This window comes from Neoarius graeffei, chromosome 19 (genome assembly GCF_027579695.1).
Source record: "Neoarius graeffei isolate fNeoGra1 chromosome 19, fNeoGra1.pri, whole genome shotgun sequence".
Classification (NCBI taxonomy): domain Eukaryota; kingdom Metazoa; phylum Chordata; class Actinopteri; order Siluriformes; family Ariidae; genus Neoarius; species Neoarius graeffei.
Genome location: NC_083587.1, coordinates 3018862 through 3034430, shown reverse-complemented (window position 1 = coordinate 3034430; position 15569 = coordinate 3018862). Strand labels below are relative to the sequence as shown.

The window sequence follows — 15569 nt, the reverse complement described above, 5'->3', positions numbered from 1 at the left end:
CTGCTGAATCTGTCCTTTTTTCAGTAGCTTTGTATAAACAATAACCGCTAAATGTAATGCAATGTTATGTAAGGTGATCGCCTAGGCATTCTCATTGTGAAAAGTAAGTCACATGTACATGGACTGGCATTTAATGTTGTATTTGTTCCTTTCTATTTGTTTTTTGTCTGTTCATATTCTTTTTGGGGGAGTAAAGTCAGTTTAAAAATGCCGTTAAATGCATAGGCCAAAAGGCCAAGTTTAATGACCTTGAGGTTATCAGAGGTCATATGTTGTTTTACAAATGAAAAATGAATTCAGCACCCAAACATTTAACAAACAAGGCCATTTGCTAACTTCATTAATCATTTTAGTACATTTCATTCCTTAGAAAGCTGAGAAACTGGGTTCAGCTGAGACGTTTACAGGCCCAAAGTTCAATGACCTCTAGAGGTCAACAGAGGTCAGATAGAGCTCGGCATATTGCAGATTTGAATTCGGCACACCCAAATTGACAAAATAAGACTGTTTGCCGACTTTGTCTCAAAAATGCCTTTGGGTGTCACAATTCTGGATTTTGGTACCAGTCTAAATCACTCAGGGATTATAATGCATTGGACCTGAAATGCACTGGGGTTCTTTTCAGTGCAAGCTGAACCCTGCCTTTAAGGTGTTAGCCATGGGCGGAACTACCGGGGTGGCATAGGGTGGCAAATGCCACCCTAAAAGAAAGCCTTGCCACCCCTGCTGCCACCCCAGTTGGCAGCGACGAATTCAAAGAAAAATTACAGCCAATTTGACATTTACGTGCGCGAATTTCCAATGTCCGACTGCGGCGAATGCAGCAAGAGATAACGCCAGAGATTGGTTGTTTTGGAAAATTGAGAAGCGCAAAGTGAGGGAGCCAGGAGTCGCGAGGAAAGGAGACACGAGAGGAAAGAGGTAAAAGGTGATTAACTATCTATCAAGAAATGAAATTATAATGAATGAACAGTGCTAGCATAGTTGCGATGCTAATTTTGAGAGGATAAAAATCAGGTTGGAGAACGTTATTTAGCTAACTATACATGTAATGTGAAGCGTTTTGCTGAGCAACATGGAAATCACTGCATTCAGCTGTTGTAGGCATGACAAGTTCATGTTATGCTCACTGGTGAGCCTTGACAAAGCGTGAGAAAAAAAAAACTATAATGTGACACTGGTGTAAGTGGTTTAAATCATGCTGAACTTGAAGCAGTGTTGTTATTGTTGTTGTTTTTTAGTGTCTGTTCTTTTGCATATACTGTATAAAACTGTCCAGAAATGGTATAGACCTCATCTGAGAATGTGTGTTCTTCGTGAACAATAAATGCATGAGATTAAGTTTGTCTGTATGAATTTGTAAATGGCAGCCCGTGCCCTTTTGTAGTGTGTACATACTCTTTGTCATCAAACTGTGATAACTGTGATTAAATTCAGTATACAGTTAGGTCCATAAACATTTGGACAGAGACAACATTTTTCTAATTTTGGTTCTGTACATTACCACAATGAATTGTGAACAAAACAATTCAGATGCAGTTGAAGTTCAGACTTTCAGCTTTAATTCAGTGGGTTGAACAAAATGATTGCATAAAAATGTGAGGAACTAAAGCATTTTGTAAACACAATCCCTTCATTTCAGAGGCTCAAAAGTAATTGGACAAATTAAATAATTGTAAATAAAATGTTCATTTCTAATACTTGGTTGAAAACCCTTTGTTGGCAATGACTGCCTGAAGTCTTGAACTCATGGACATCACCAGATGCTGTGTTTCATCCTTTTTAATGCTCTGCCAGGCCTTTACTGCAGTGGTTTTCAGTTGCTGTTTGTTTGTGGGCCTTTCTGTCTGAAGTTTAGTCTTTAACAAGTGAAATGCATACTCAATAGAGATCTTGCAGTCACGTGACCGGAAAGTACACAGCCGCCATCTTGTCGGTAAAAAACACAGCTGAATATTGTTGCACTCGTATACAGAATGGATCAATTTCAACCGACAGACTACACGGCTCATTTTTCTAATGAACAGATAACTAGATATATGTCTAAAATAAATGATCTACAGATTAGTGACCCTTATGGCTTACCGGACATAGTTTTCATGACCGTGTCAGTGGATGTTGAACTGCCAGCGGAATACCCGGACGTGTATAATTACCTCATAAACTTTCCCTTGCTTTCAGCCCTGTGATGACCTGGCGACTTGTCCAGGGTGTACCCCGCCTTTCGCCCGTAGTCAGCTGGGATAGGCTCCAGCTTGCCTGTGACCCTGTAGAACAGGATAAAGCAGCTAGAGATAATGAGATGAGATGAGACTTTCCCTCGCTGTTCAGTGGTGAAGCACTGCGTGCTTATAAATCTCTGGACAGTTATCTTTACAGAAATTCAGGATTTGTCAGTGACTCAGATGTGGCATCTTGTAAACAAGAAAATAACAATCCTCATTGGATGGGTAAGTCACTTAAGTATTGAGTATAGTACTGACCAGCTGATTATAGAATAGAATAAGGTTATTCCAGCTGTAATTCCAAATCGTCCGTCTTGTTTACCATGGATCTGGCATTGGAGAGGTAGAGGCTTAGCAGTGGAGATTTGAGTGGCTGTTTTCTGAGCTTAGTCAACAGGCTGGCTCTGCAGCCTCGCTTTTGCTTCCGCTCCCGGCGCCGCCTCCTTCGCTTTGCTTCCGATAACAATCCACGGAGACCCCGCTGGTCTCGCTATCTCGTCTGGAATGTTGTGCATGCGATGGAAATCACTGGAAACCAATGTCCAGTAAGTCCATATGGTTGTAGTGGATATTGAAGTCCGGTACAGATGAACAACACGCAAAAATACACACAAAAAACATAAAAAAACGTGCACAGGTAGGGAGAGCTTGTAGCCACAGCCGTTGTAGTAGAATTGTATATAGTAGGGTTTTCCAGAAGAAAAGGTAGAAGCAGAAGTAGAACTAGAAGTAGAAGGCGGAAATATGGCATTTGACTGACAAGATGGCGTCTGTCACAATCTGGATCGGCTGTGACTTCACATGCAAGTGCTCCAATGTCCAGTAAGTCCATACGGTTGTAGTGGATATTGAAGTCCGGTACAGATGAACAACACGCAAAAATACACACAAAAAACATAAAAAAACGTGCACAGGTAGGGAGAGCTTGTAGCCACAGCTGTTGTAGTAGAATTGTATATAGTAGGGTTTTCCAGAAGAAAAGGTAGAAGCAGAAGTAGAACTAGAAGTAGAAGGCTTCTACATTGTTGTCATTTGACTGACAAGATGGCGTCTGTCACAATCTGGATCGGCTGTGACGTCACATGCAAGTGCTCCATTGGGTTGAGATCAGGTGACTTACTTGGCCATTCAAGAATATTCCACTTCTTTGCTTTAATAAACTCCTGGGTTGCTTTGGCTTTATGTTTTGGGTCATTGTCGATCTGTATTATGAAACGCCGACCAATCAGTTTGGCTGCATTTGGCTGGATTTGAGCACACAGTATGTCTCTGAGTACCTCAGAATTCATCTGGCTGCTTCTGTCCTGTGTCACATCATCAATGAACACTAGTGACCCAGTGCCACTGGCAGCCATGCATGCCCAAGCCATCACACTGCCTCAGCCGTGTTTTACAGATGATGTGGTATGCTTTGGATCATGAGCTGTACCATGCCTTCACCATACTTTTTTCTTTCCATCATTCTGGTAGAGGTTGATCTTGGTTTCATCTGTCCAAAGAATGTTATTGCAGAACTGTGCTGGCTTTTTTAGATGTTTTTTAGCAAAGTCCAATCTAGCCTTTTTATTCTTGAGGCTTATGAGTGGCTTGCACCGTGCAGCGAACCCTCTGTATTTACTTTCATGCAGTCTTCTCTTTATGGTAGATTTGGATATTGATAGGCCTACCTCCTGGAGAGTGTTGTTCACTTGGTTGGCTGTTGTGAAGGGGTTTCTCTTCACCATGGAAATTATTCTGCGATCATCCACTACTGTTGTCTTCTGTGAGTGTCCAGGGGCCTCATTTATAAATGATGCATATGCACAAAAGAATGCGTATGCCACATTCTACGCAAGCTTTGGTATTTATAAAAAGTGAACTTGACGGTAAAATGTGTGCACCTCCATGCAAGCTCTGACCCATGTGTACGCACACAAAAAAGGGAAATGCGGAAAATGCGACCTCAGGAGGAAATGGGGAGAACGACCCGAAATTGGTTCAATAATCGAAGTTTAACACAAACATAACATCGCGCATCAAAGACATGACTGACTTAACATTTATAATCCTTAATTTTGTGCACTTGTCAAAAATAACATCTTATTTAAGTCAATAAAGACAAATTGATAGGCTATACATTGTATGTTTTTGCAACATAAGCAGTAGGCTAAGTTTTGTTAATTATCCACTTATGGCTTTCATGCATGTTGTGTCATTTTTCAATATTGATCATTAGGCTATCACACATGTTGCTTGTTAGGTTGCCTACTCTGTAAATAGTATATAAAAGGGATTTGCCATGGTAGTTCTTATGATGCACTATGGCGTATTTGGCATTGCTGGAGGATGTGGCAAATGGAAGAATTAGGAGAGAGCGAGTCTTCAGAGACCAACAAGATTTGTTGGCCAATGACAAAGAGTGGCTCATGAGCCTATTCAGATTGCCACAAGCTGTCCTTTTACATCTGATAGCTGAGTTGGGCCCCACGTTGGAGAGAGGTACCTGCCAGAATCATGCCATCCCAGTCTCGCTGCAAGTGCTGACTTGCATCGGCTTTCTGGCCACTGGCACTTTTCAGCGAGAACTGGCTGACAGGTCTGGGATATCGCAGCCAACCTTCAGCCTCATTTTGCCAGAAGTGTTAGGAGGTGTAATTGGTTTATCACCAAACTACATCAAGTTTCCTTACACGGTGGGTGAACAGGCAAATAAAAAAGTGCAATTTGCAGCAAAGTCCGATTTCCCAAATGTGATCGGTGCTATTGACTGCACTCATATTGCTATAAGGGCACTGAGTGAAAATGAATTTGCCTTTGTTAACAGGAAGCATTTTCATTCCCTCAATGTCCAACCCCGATAGCAGAGGGTCGTTGAAACGACGTAGAGTTTTGGTCAGAATGGTCGGTTTCCGTCGTACGTCAGAAAATCAACGTTGAAACGGCGCCATGAAACATCGATTTCTCCGCCGTCTGAGAGGGTCGATTTATCACTGTTGAATCAACGTGGGTAAAGGTTGATCTGTCGACCGTCAGAGAAGGTTGAATATACGACGTTGAACCATCGTCACTTTTGCCGGCCAGTTTTCAACATTGGTAGGATGCTAATTCTGGCCCGTAGCCAGGGGGGATCGGAGGGTTCATTCGATCCCCCCCCGCGACACCGCGCCCCGGACACACACGCCCCTCAAGATTACTCAAGATTTATTCATTTGTTCATGTCCGATGAATATACATTGATTCACATTTAAATTTACAATATCAAATCCAGACTAATCAAAAAAGAAAAGTAGACTAAGTGAGGACGAGTTAGAAAAACGGGTTCATTTCTCCTATGTTTATGTTTACACGTTTTGTTCAGACTGCTTTACACCCCAATCCAGTGGGTGGCGGTAATGCCCCCATTAGACCCCTTTCACTGACGTCACCCGAAACCGGAAGTAAACAAACCCTGCGCCACATTGGAAGACCAACAAACTCGTGATTTGGGGGAAATAAAGGCAGCGCGCGGTATGTGAACCCACGAGGCATTGGTTCATCATAAACCTACAATGCTAAACTTTTGTGCTGTGTTAGGGTTCTAACAAAGCTGATGGGAAAGGTGAAAAGAAGTCTTTCTACAGAATACCAGCTGTGATTGAGACACAAGCAAACCAAGGAGCTTTCTGCCAGGAGGCAGAGAGAGTATTTAGCTGCTTTATGCAGAGCGGATCTGAATACTTCAAGTCTATTTTGTTACTGGTAAGTCACTAGGCTAGAGTGTTGTAGAACATTTTTTTAAATGTTTACTGAATAAAAACATCCTTAATTTTATCAAATATTCTCTACTCTATATTTCATTTCTTTCTTTTGTTTTAATTTTCCTCCCTCCATCCCTCTTTGGATTTTAAATATAGTTTTTCCCCATGTCCAAATAATGAGGTAGGGTGGCATTTAGAAACCCATAGCCTACTGCTGACTTTCTTTATCAATGCTGCATCAAATTAATTTTGGTTATGTTTTTCTGTTTCCATGTACAGGTCTGCGCCGCAGGAGGAATAGGCCACAATTATAAATAAATCATAAAATGTTTCTAAGAACTTGTTCAAGTGTGTTCTGTTCCTTATAAATGTTAAAAGTTATGCCTCATTAGATAGCTTGACAAACATTAGGAGAGGTGCATTGTTGCATGCATTTTTATATCCTGTTGTACATTAAACAGGACGTAGCCTACGCACATTGATATAAATTAAGTTTCACTTTCATGGTTGAAGTATGCATGTGTGTGTTCATCCTAGGCAAGAGCCCCGATGCTTTATTGTTAGCTAGTTTAATTTAGCCTGTTTTGCTTAATTTGTAGCCTTCCTGTTGTACATAAAACAGGAAGTAAAGTTGGATGAATCATCGCCGAAAATTCAACTATAAATCGACCGAAATACGTAGTTGAATAAAGGGTGAAAGGGGGTCTATTCTCTGTCGACCACCAGCCACTTTTCAACGTCGTTTCAACGGAAACTCATATGAGCAAAGCGGTGTTGAATCAACGTCGGTGATCGACGGTGATTCGACGGCATATAGGTCGAAGAACATGCCGATGATTCCACGTCGAATCAACGACCCTCTGCTATCTGGGAAGTTATATGTGACGCGGACATGGTCCTTACAAATGTTGTCGCCCGGTGGCCTGGTTCAACCCATGATTCATTTATATTGAGACATAGCAGTGTTGGGCGGAGACTGGATGCTGGAGCTGTGCGCGATGGTTGGCGTCTGGGTGCGGGTGATTAATGCGTAAATCCTGAAAGTATTTGTAACCATTCTTAGACCATTTCTAAATATTCAACCCTTTACTCATTCAGTTATGTTGTAGGTGACAGTGGGTATCCGCTGAACCGGTGGCTGCTCACGCCATTTATGAACCCCCAAACACCTGAGGAGACCACTTACAACCTGCGTCACAGCCAGGTGCGCGCTGTTGTGGAGCGTACCATCGGGCTCCTGAAGGGCAGATGGTGTTGTCTGGATGCCACTGGGGGAGCGCTATGTTACAGACCCAAAAAGGTCTGTAGGATTGTTAGGGCCTGTGCTGTGCTGCACAATGTGGCACAACTACAAAACGTGCCTTTGCAAGCTGAAGAAGTCAACCTTGATCTTGACCCCGATCCCTATCCCCAGGCATTCCACCCAAACGAAGGAGCCGTGCGCCAGCGCGAGGAGGTGATGCGCCGCTTGTAAATAATTAGGTATGGAAACAAATTATTACTTTTTAAGAAATTCTTTAATGCTGGCATTTAATGCAGACAACTCATTTTTTATTTCTTTTAACTCCCGGGCGACCTCGCGGACGGCATCCACATGTTCCCGCTGCACCTGCAGCACTGCATCTGTTAGGACACGGGCGCTGGTGGCTGGTTTCGGCATGGATGCACATGTATCGGAGGCCGTGGATGTCCTTGGGACCTCCGCTGCTGCAGCCAACACACTGCTGGCCTCACTGGCACACCCAGCAACTGCAAGGGAATTTTTTTGTTAATAAAATACTTTTTCTGGATGAAGACTCATTTAAATTAATTTCACACCCATTTCAAACAAGGGGGCACACGTGAAATGTGAGGTGGTTCCTTGATACACAACCAAAAAAAAATTACATACCCGAGTCCTCAGCTGGTTCATGTGGCCCAGCACCTTTATGTCGTACCGGTTTTTTTTTACCTCTGCCATAGTACGGCCTTGTGAAGCTACAGAATTGACCTCATCGGCCACATGCTGCCATTCACATGTTTTTTTCACATTTGTAACTCCTGTACTATGGCCTCCAAACAAAACAGCTCGACGCTGCTCCACTTCATCTACTAGCACTTCAACTTCACAGTCGGTGAAGTTGTGCTTCTTTGTCTTTCTTTCTGTTTTGGGCATGTTGTCCACAGATATCAATATTCATTAAGGGCGTTTCGCTGAATATTTATAGGCAATTGTGGGTGTGTCTTGAGGTGCGCACAGGTGCCGCAAATTTAGAGTGGATTGTGATTTATAAAGGGAAATTGGCATGGAAAGTGCATGCGCATGGTTTTATAAATCAGAATATTTCTGTGCGCACGCACATTCTGAGTTTCATGCGCATGCTATCTTCTGGTGTAAATCCCGCGCAAAGTTTTATAAATGAGGCCCCAGGTCTTTTTGCATTGATGAGTTCACCAGTGCTTTCTTTCTTTCTCAGGATGTACCAAACTGTAGATTTTGCCACTCCTAATATTGTAGCAATTTCTCGGATGGGTTTTTTCTGCTTTCGCAGCTTAAGGATGGCTTGTTTCACCTGCATGGAGAGCTCCTTTGACTGCATGTTTTCTTCACAGCAAAATCTTCCAAATGCAAGCACCACACCTCAAATCAACTCCAGGCCTTTTATCTGCTTAATTGAGAATGACATAACAAAGGAATTTCCCACACCTGCCCATGAAATAGCCTTTGAGTCAATTTTCCAATTACTTTTGGTCCCTTTAAAAACAGGGTGGCACATGTTAAGGAGCTGAAACTCCTAAATCCTTCATCCAATTTTAATGTGGAAACCCTCAAATGAAAGCTGAAAGTCTGGACTTTATGTCCATGTCCATTATATAACTATAACTTGAATATGTTTCAGTAAACAGGTAAAAAAACAAAATTTGTGTCAGTGTCCAAATATATAGGGACCTAACTGTATATACATCTGTAATACATTGCCACCCCTCAAAAATTCCTGCCCCCCTCTTGCCACCCCATAAATATTTTTCTAGATCCGCCCTTGGTGTTAGCTGGTGGTGTCAACTGATGTTCGGTGAAGGAGATTTTATATTGTGTCTTTATTGACAGTTTGTCCCTGCTAAGAGAAATGCTAAGAGAAGATTGATTACTAAATTAAATAATAATGGGTCTTTTAGACAGTGCAGTGTGTTGTTCTGCGTGGCTCTTGACTCCCATCATGGACCCCAAACACTTTGGCACTGTCTAAAAAAGGTCTTCAGAGGCTCCATTTCCTGAGGACTCTGAGGAAAGCAAAACTGCCTCAACAGCCGCTGATGAACTTCTACAGGTGCGCAATAGAGTCACTGATCACGCACTGCATCACTTGGGCTGCACCTTGGAAGATAAGAAGACCCTGCAGCACATCATAAAAACAGCTCAGTGGATGACAGGCACTCCACTTCCATCACTGGAAGAAATCCATCACTCTCAGTGCACCCGCAGAGCCAAAAACATTATTAAGGACCCAACCCGTCCTGGACACGGACTCTTTACCCCCTGGAAAGCGCTACAGAACTCTGTATGCCCGCACAACCCGGCTGAGGAATAGTTTTTCCCATTAGCTATCACACTACTGAACTCACAGCACTCACTGCCTCCGCCAACTAATCCACAGGTCTGAACAGCACACCTCCACTCACTCACTGCTGCTATACTACTGTGCAATACAGCCCATGGCATTTGACCGGTTCTGTATATTCTGTGCTGTATATTATTATCTCAACACTAGTGCAATAACATACTAGTACAATATTCCTCTATGTGCAATACTCATGCACTTTATCATATACATAATCTTACTCCTTCATTTGTACATATTACCTCAATAATTCTGAACATCAGCATGATTTAATCTCTCCTAAGTTTGGTGAGAAAAGCAAATACTAAACATCTTTTGCAATGCTCAGCTGTAAGTGTAGAGGTACAGTTTTGGTTTACCTATGGTATTTTGGTCAAAACAGAGTGTACATGTATATACATTTACTGTAACACAGATTTGAAAAAGATAGGCTTTAACACACCATTTATTGTGAGCATTGAGTGTATAGAAGAGAAAAGGCCTGGGAGTAGACAGTGCTGAGTGTGTTCATTAGAGCACTGGCTTTATTTTGACAGATGGGTTTGATGTTTTGCATGTTGGTTTATTTTGCCCAACTGGTGAAATGAATAAGATTTCCCTGTAAATGAAACTTGGAGTGTAAGAATGAGGTTAGTGTTGGTGAAAATGCAGCTAATTTAGAACCTTATAGATTCAGTATTAAATTTTGCATTTGAGAGAGCTGATAAAGTAAGGTCTGATATTTGTTACTGCATTCCTTTCTGTGCTGCTGCTGGTAACTTAAAGAAGTAAGTGGCATTTTAACAACGCTGGGTCATTTTAACTCAGTGAAAAGTGTTATGCATTTCACCTGGCAGGTTGGGTTACTTTGACAAGGCCATTAATTTAAATTTACATAATGGTTGGATTCTTATTTCAACCCAATATTTTGGTTATATTGAGTGCAATGCTGGGGTAAACTTACCAAATCAACGACTTGTTGTTTTTTATTGGCTCCTTGTTGTCCTTAATTAGTCATTAGCCTAACCATTGTTTATTCATTGTTAATCATGGCTAATCTTTAATGATAAATTATTGTTGGTCACTATTAAATTAAATGTGTTCAATCTGTCAGTGTTTACAGCTATATTGGATATACAGCTATACTGGCCTGTGCCAAATACTCTCATGATCTAACCAAATTGTGCAAGACATTACTTTCATTGTACCAGAATTTTTTTCCCTCTCCTTTATTATTATCTAAACAAAACACGTCTTATTTTGATTTCCTATAGACCCTTTGCGCACAACCTGACACATCATGTGATAATTTCACCTGGGTGACAAACAAACACAGTCTTTTGTGCAAGCAAGGCCTGGTCTGTCCTCCCCCTCCACCTCCTGGGACAGAACAGCCCCCAGCCCTCTGTCCAACGCATCCCTCTGCAAAACAAAGGGGAGAGAAAAGTCAGAGGAGTGTAACAGTGGCCCCCTACACAATGCAGCCTTTACCTTAGAGAAAGCCTGCTGGCATTGCTCCGTCCACTGGACCAGATCTGGTGCCCTCTTTTTAGTTAGATCAGTCAGTGTGCTGGTGTATGCTGACTCACCAAGCCCATGAGATTTTACACTTGCATATGTGCTTTTCATGTATAAAAGCACCATAAAAACATCAGGGGTCGTCAGGCTTGGGTTCAACACACCCCTCTAGAGTCTTAAATTTCAGATTTTTTTTCAGAATTTTTTTTTCTCCCCGGCGCATATGCTGTCAAGGCTAGGGCTCCTAAGGCCAGGGCTCTCGAGGCCAGGGCTGCCAAGGCCTTTGAAAAAGTGGTGCAAGTGGACAGAGAACCTACAAAAACCATCAGAAAGGGTTCTACACACCCCTACACAGTGTTAGCCAACAAAGAATATGAATATGATTTATGAATATGATTTTTTTTCAGAAAATCAAAATTTTTTCCCCAGCGCATGCTAGCAATGCAAGTATCAATACTGAGAAGTCCAAGTGTCCAATTGGTCAAAGTGGCCAGAAAAAAAGTGGTTCATGTTGCCAGAAAACTCACAAAAAAAACATCGTCATTAAATAAATCCCAGCTCATATAAGTTGGGAAGTTCAGCATACTTGCTGACCAAGTATGTACAGTGTTAGCCCAAAAAGAATAAGATTTTTTTTTTACATTGTCATTTAATAAATCAAAGATCACTCAAGTCGGGAAGGTCAGCATACTTGCTGACCATAACAGGGAGAAGCTGAAGTGGCCCTGCATTACCTGCTGTGACCATCAGATGGCAATAAATCTAAGTTCACTTAAGTCGGGAAGTTCAGCACCATTGCTGACCATTCCAGGGAAGAAGCTGAGGTGGCCCTGCATTACCTGCTCTGACCACCAGATGGCACTAGTGGGATATATTGGCATCCAGTGAGGTTTTGCAGGCAGACTGGTGTACCAGAGAGCCCAAAACAAAGGAAGGGCCATTAAGCAGGACAAAGAGCTTTGGGGGGTTGGGTTGCAGCCTGCGTTAGGAAGTTGGGTTGCAGTTCCATGGCCTGATTAGATAAAAAATGTTGAAAAATGGAATTAAAAGTTAAATCTATCCCAAAGCCTCCAAACTTGTTATATGAATATTGGCCAGTATACAGGTGCTACTCAGTGGGTCCAAGGGTCCAGCGTTGGGTTGCTTTCAGCAAAGTTTTGGCCACAGCTGTGACTGTCTCTCTTGGCAGAGAACAGCAAACTTATGGTTAGTTCCCTGTAATCTAATGTCTTTTTATTTTTCTGTATGTCCTGGTAGTCCTCTCTCTCTCAATCCTCTCTCTCTTTGATGATGATTAAGTCCTGACTTTTTTTTTTACCATGGGCATCAGGTAGAAATATAACAAAGTCCCACAGTTCAGAAAAATGGCAAAGTCCCACAGTTCAGAAAAATGGCAGTGTCCCACTGCTCAGTTTTACCATGGGCATCAGGCCAAAAAAAATGACAAAATCCCACAGTTCAGAAAAATGGCAAAGTCCTACTGCTCAGTTTTACAATCACACAAACCTTCTTTACTGAGTGAGGACAATAATTGTAGATCTGACTGTGGAAACAACAGTGGTGATGATAGTGATATGCGGTCACGTGGTTCCTCAGCCACAAAAAGAAAAACAAAACAAAAACATGAGTCAGCATTTCAACTTTAAGTAACTTCATTACCAGCATGAGCAGAGATCAATTTTCAGATCTTTTTTTGAGAATATCTAGAAGCAATTATACTGTACGGCCACACGATGTCATTAAAGTACCAACAAGCTTTTCCTGCCCTTGCACTTTGCCCTGACTGAGCAATTCTCTTCATGCTCTCATCTCTGTGAAGGCCACTGGTATATTGGTGAGGACAAGGCCTACAACATTTGAACAAATCCATTTCATTAAATCAGAATAGGAAATAAAGCCTCAAGGTCCGGAATACTAAAAATGAATACTGTTTTAATAGAACCTGGAGTTCAACTGGAGTTTTGTGTACGGAGTATCACAGTCATCGTCAACACAACTTCTCTGGAGTTTGCTTTCACATTTGCCAAAATGCCCGAAACAAACAAGATCCATTCATTTGTTTCTATTCATTTGAAACTGAGCTTTTCATCAGCCTTAAAAGACTGAAGAGAAATCACTATTTATAATAGATTTTCTAAATTATTTCATTGCGTTGCGTATTGCAGGTGCACATAATTTGGTAGGTTAAGCCAGCTTTTGCAAAACGAGTTTTGGCACACAACAATATATATGCAGTATATTAAAAGCAAGCGCTGTTAGAGATGTTGCTTGATGGCTCACTCAGCAGAAAAGCACTTCAGGGTACCCTTCGATAGCTCAGTTGGAAGAGTGGAGGACTGTAGTTGCTTACGATGGCCATCCTTAGGTCGCTGTTTTGAATCTGGGTCGAAGGAAGCATTTGTTCCGACAGAGTGTCTGATGCTATTTTAGTAATAATGATGGGGAGGTGGGGGTTAATAAAAACACACACACACACCCCTAAGCAGAAATTGAACCCAGGCCACAGCGCTGGGAGTGCTGAGTCCTAGCCACTAGACCACCAGGGAGTGCCCAGAGACACATGGGAATGGCCACAGGACCTCTGAGGATCACCCGTGGCTGGGTGTAATACCTTTGAGGCTCTGTGTACTGTCTGGGCAAAGTACCTTTGCGGTCCTCGAGTGGCTTGGGGCGGTATCTTTGTGAACCTGTCGTCATGTCTGTGTCCGGTACCTTACAAGCTTCTCGTGGCCTGGCACAGTTCCTCCGAGGCCTTCTGGTGGATGTTCCTTTGGTGCTTCTCACGGCTGAGTGCAGTACTTTTGGCTGAGCACAGTACCTTTGGGGCATCTGCAAAAATAAGGCAAATTTTAAGTTACAGCTTCACAAATTATTCTCTGGGATAGGATTCTGTCATTTTTACAAGTTTGACTGACCTTGACATCTCGCCCAATGTTACTGCAGTTTTTCTGGCAGGTTGCTCCTTTTGATGCCAGCTGATTGTGCTGATACTACAAGGAGCAAACAAATGTGAATTTAGTGATATTCATTCACCAAGGCAGTTAACTCTTGCTAAGTTGCATAACAGTTTACTACTGACTGTATGTCCTCATCCAACCCTCAAATTTGACTTTTATTTACTCAAATTCACTCTTGACTGTATGTCTGTAGCTAATGCTTAAAGAACCCAACTGGAACATTGTCATCAGGTTTTCCAAAGTTTTCTTGTATTGCAGTAGTAAGGGGAACTTTAATACAACCAAAAGGGAACATTCTCCAAAAGCTCTCCCGAGGTTCCCACTTTACAACCTTTAGGAGAATGTTAGGAGAAAGATCCATCAACCAAAACATGCAAACAAAAACTGCCGTTATACATGCATGTAGAAATAGTTAAGGTGGGTGGAGCACAGAAGCACGGCAGGCCAGAACTGAGCTCGCAAAAACCCTTTTATTTTAGCTTTAAAGCTTTACATTTATTCTCCCACACACGCATGCACACACACAGACACACACACAAGTGTTCAGGTTGGGGGAGAGTCCCCTTCCTCTGCTCTCCCTCTCTTCTTATAGGGCGCGGTCACTGGGGAAGACACACAAACACAGGTTAATTCCTGTCAGGTGCAGTGAAGTTGAACGAGTTGTGAACCAGCACCAGCACTGGCCCCGAACCAGCCCTGGAACTGATTTGGTGGAAAAGGGGTACCAGAGAGCCCAAAACAAAGGAAGAGCCATTAAGCAGGACAAAGAGCTTTGGGGGGTTGGGTTGCAGCCTGGGTTAGGAAGTTGGGTTGCAGTTCCATGGCCTGATTAGATAAAAAAATGTTGAAAAATGGAATTAAAAGTTAAATCTATCCCAAAGCCTCCAAACTTGTTATATGAATATTGGCCAGTATACAGGTGCTACTCAGTGGGTCCAAGAGTCCATGGTTGGGTTGCTTTCAGCAAAGTTTTGGCCACAGCTGTGACTGTCTCTCTTGGCAGAGAACAGCAAACTTATGGCTAGTTCCCTGTAATCTAATGTCTTTTTATTTTTCTGTATTTCCTGGTAGTCCTCTCTCTCTCTCTCTCTCTCTCTCTCTCAATCCTCTCTCTCTCTCTGATGATGATTAAGGCTACATCCACACGACAACGGCAACGAGATTTTTTTTTAAATATTGCGTCCACATGGGCAATAGATCAGTAAAATATCAGGTTCATACGGCAACGCAATGCTTGCTGAAAATGATGCAATACACATGCCACACCTCTACATGCGCTGTAAGACAGTCCCATCGGAGACACCAGAACAATAGAAGAAGTAGACGCATGCGCATAAACCCCTTCTTCTGTAGCATTAGCCAAATAAAGTTTTGATTATTAATCAGTAGCGTAAAACGAAAGACGCAGAAAGAGGAATGAATGGGGGTAGATGGAAGCCGGTACGCCAACATTCTGATATCCTCCAGAATTCTTTAATGATCCGGAATAAATTGAATGCTACATGTTGATGGATTACTTTGTTCTTCTACACCCTTTTTGAGGAATGTATTGTCGGACTTAAACCAACATCTCAA

At 42.2% G+C, this 15569-nt stretch overlaps 1 long non-coding RNA gene across 1 annotated transcript; it reads left to right on the top strand.

Moving 5' to 3' along the window:
* The first annotated feature begins 5761 nt into the window (after window positions 1-5761).
* LOC132867816 (uncharacterized) lies at window positions 5762-6280 on the top strand. Its single transcript, XR_009650780.1, has 2 exons — window positions 5762-5942; window positions 6221-6280. It is a non-coding gene; the product is annotated as an uncharacterized LOC132867816 (long non-coding RNA).
* The last annotated feature ends 9289 nt before the right edge of the window (window positions 6281-15569 follow it).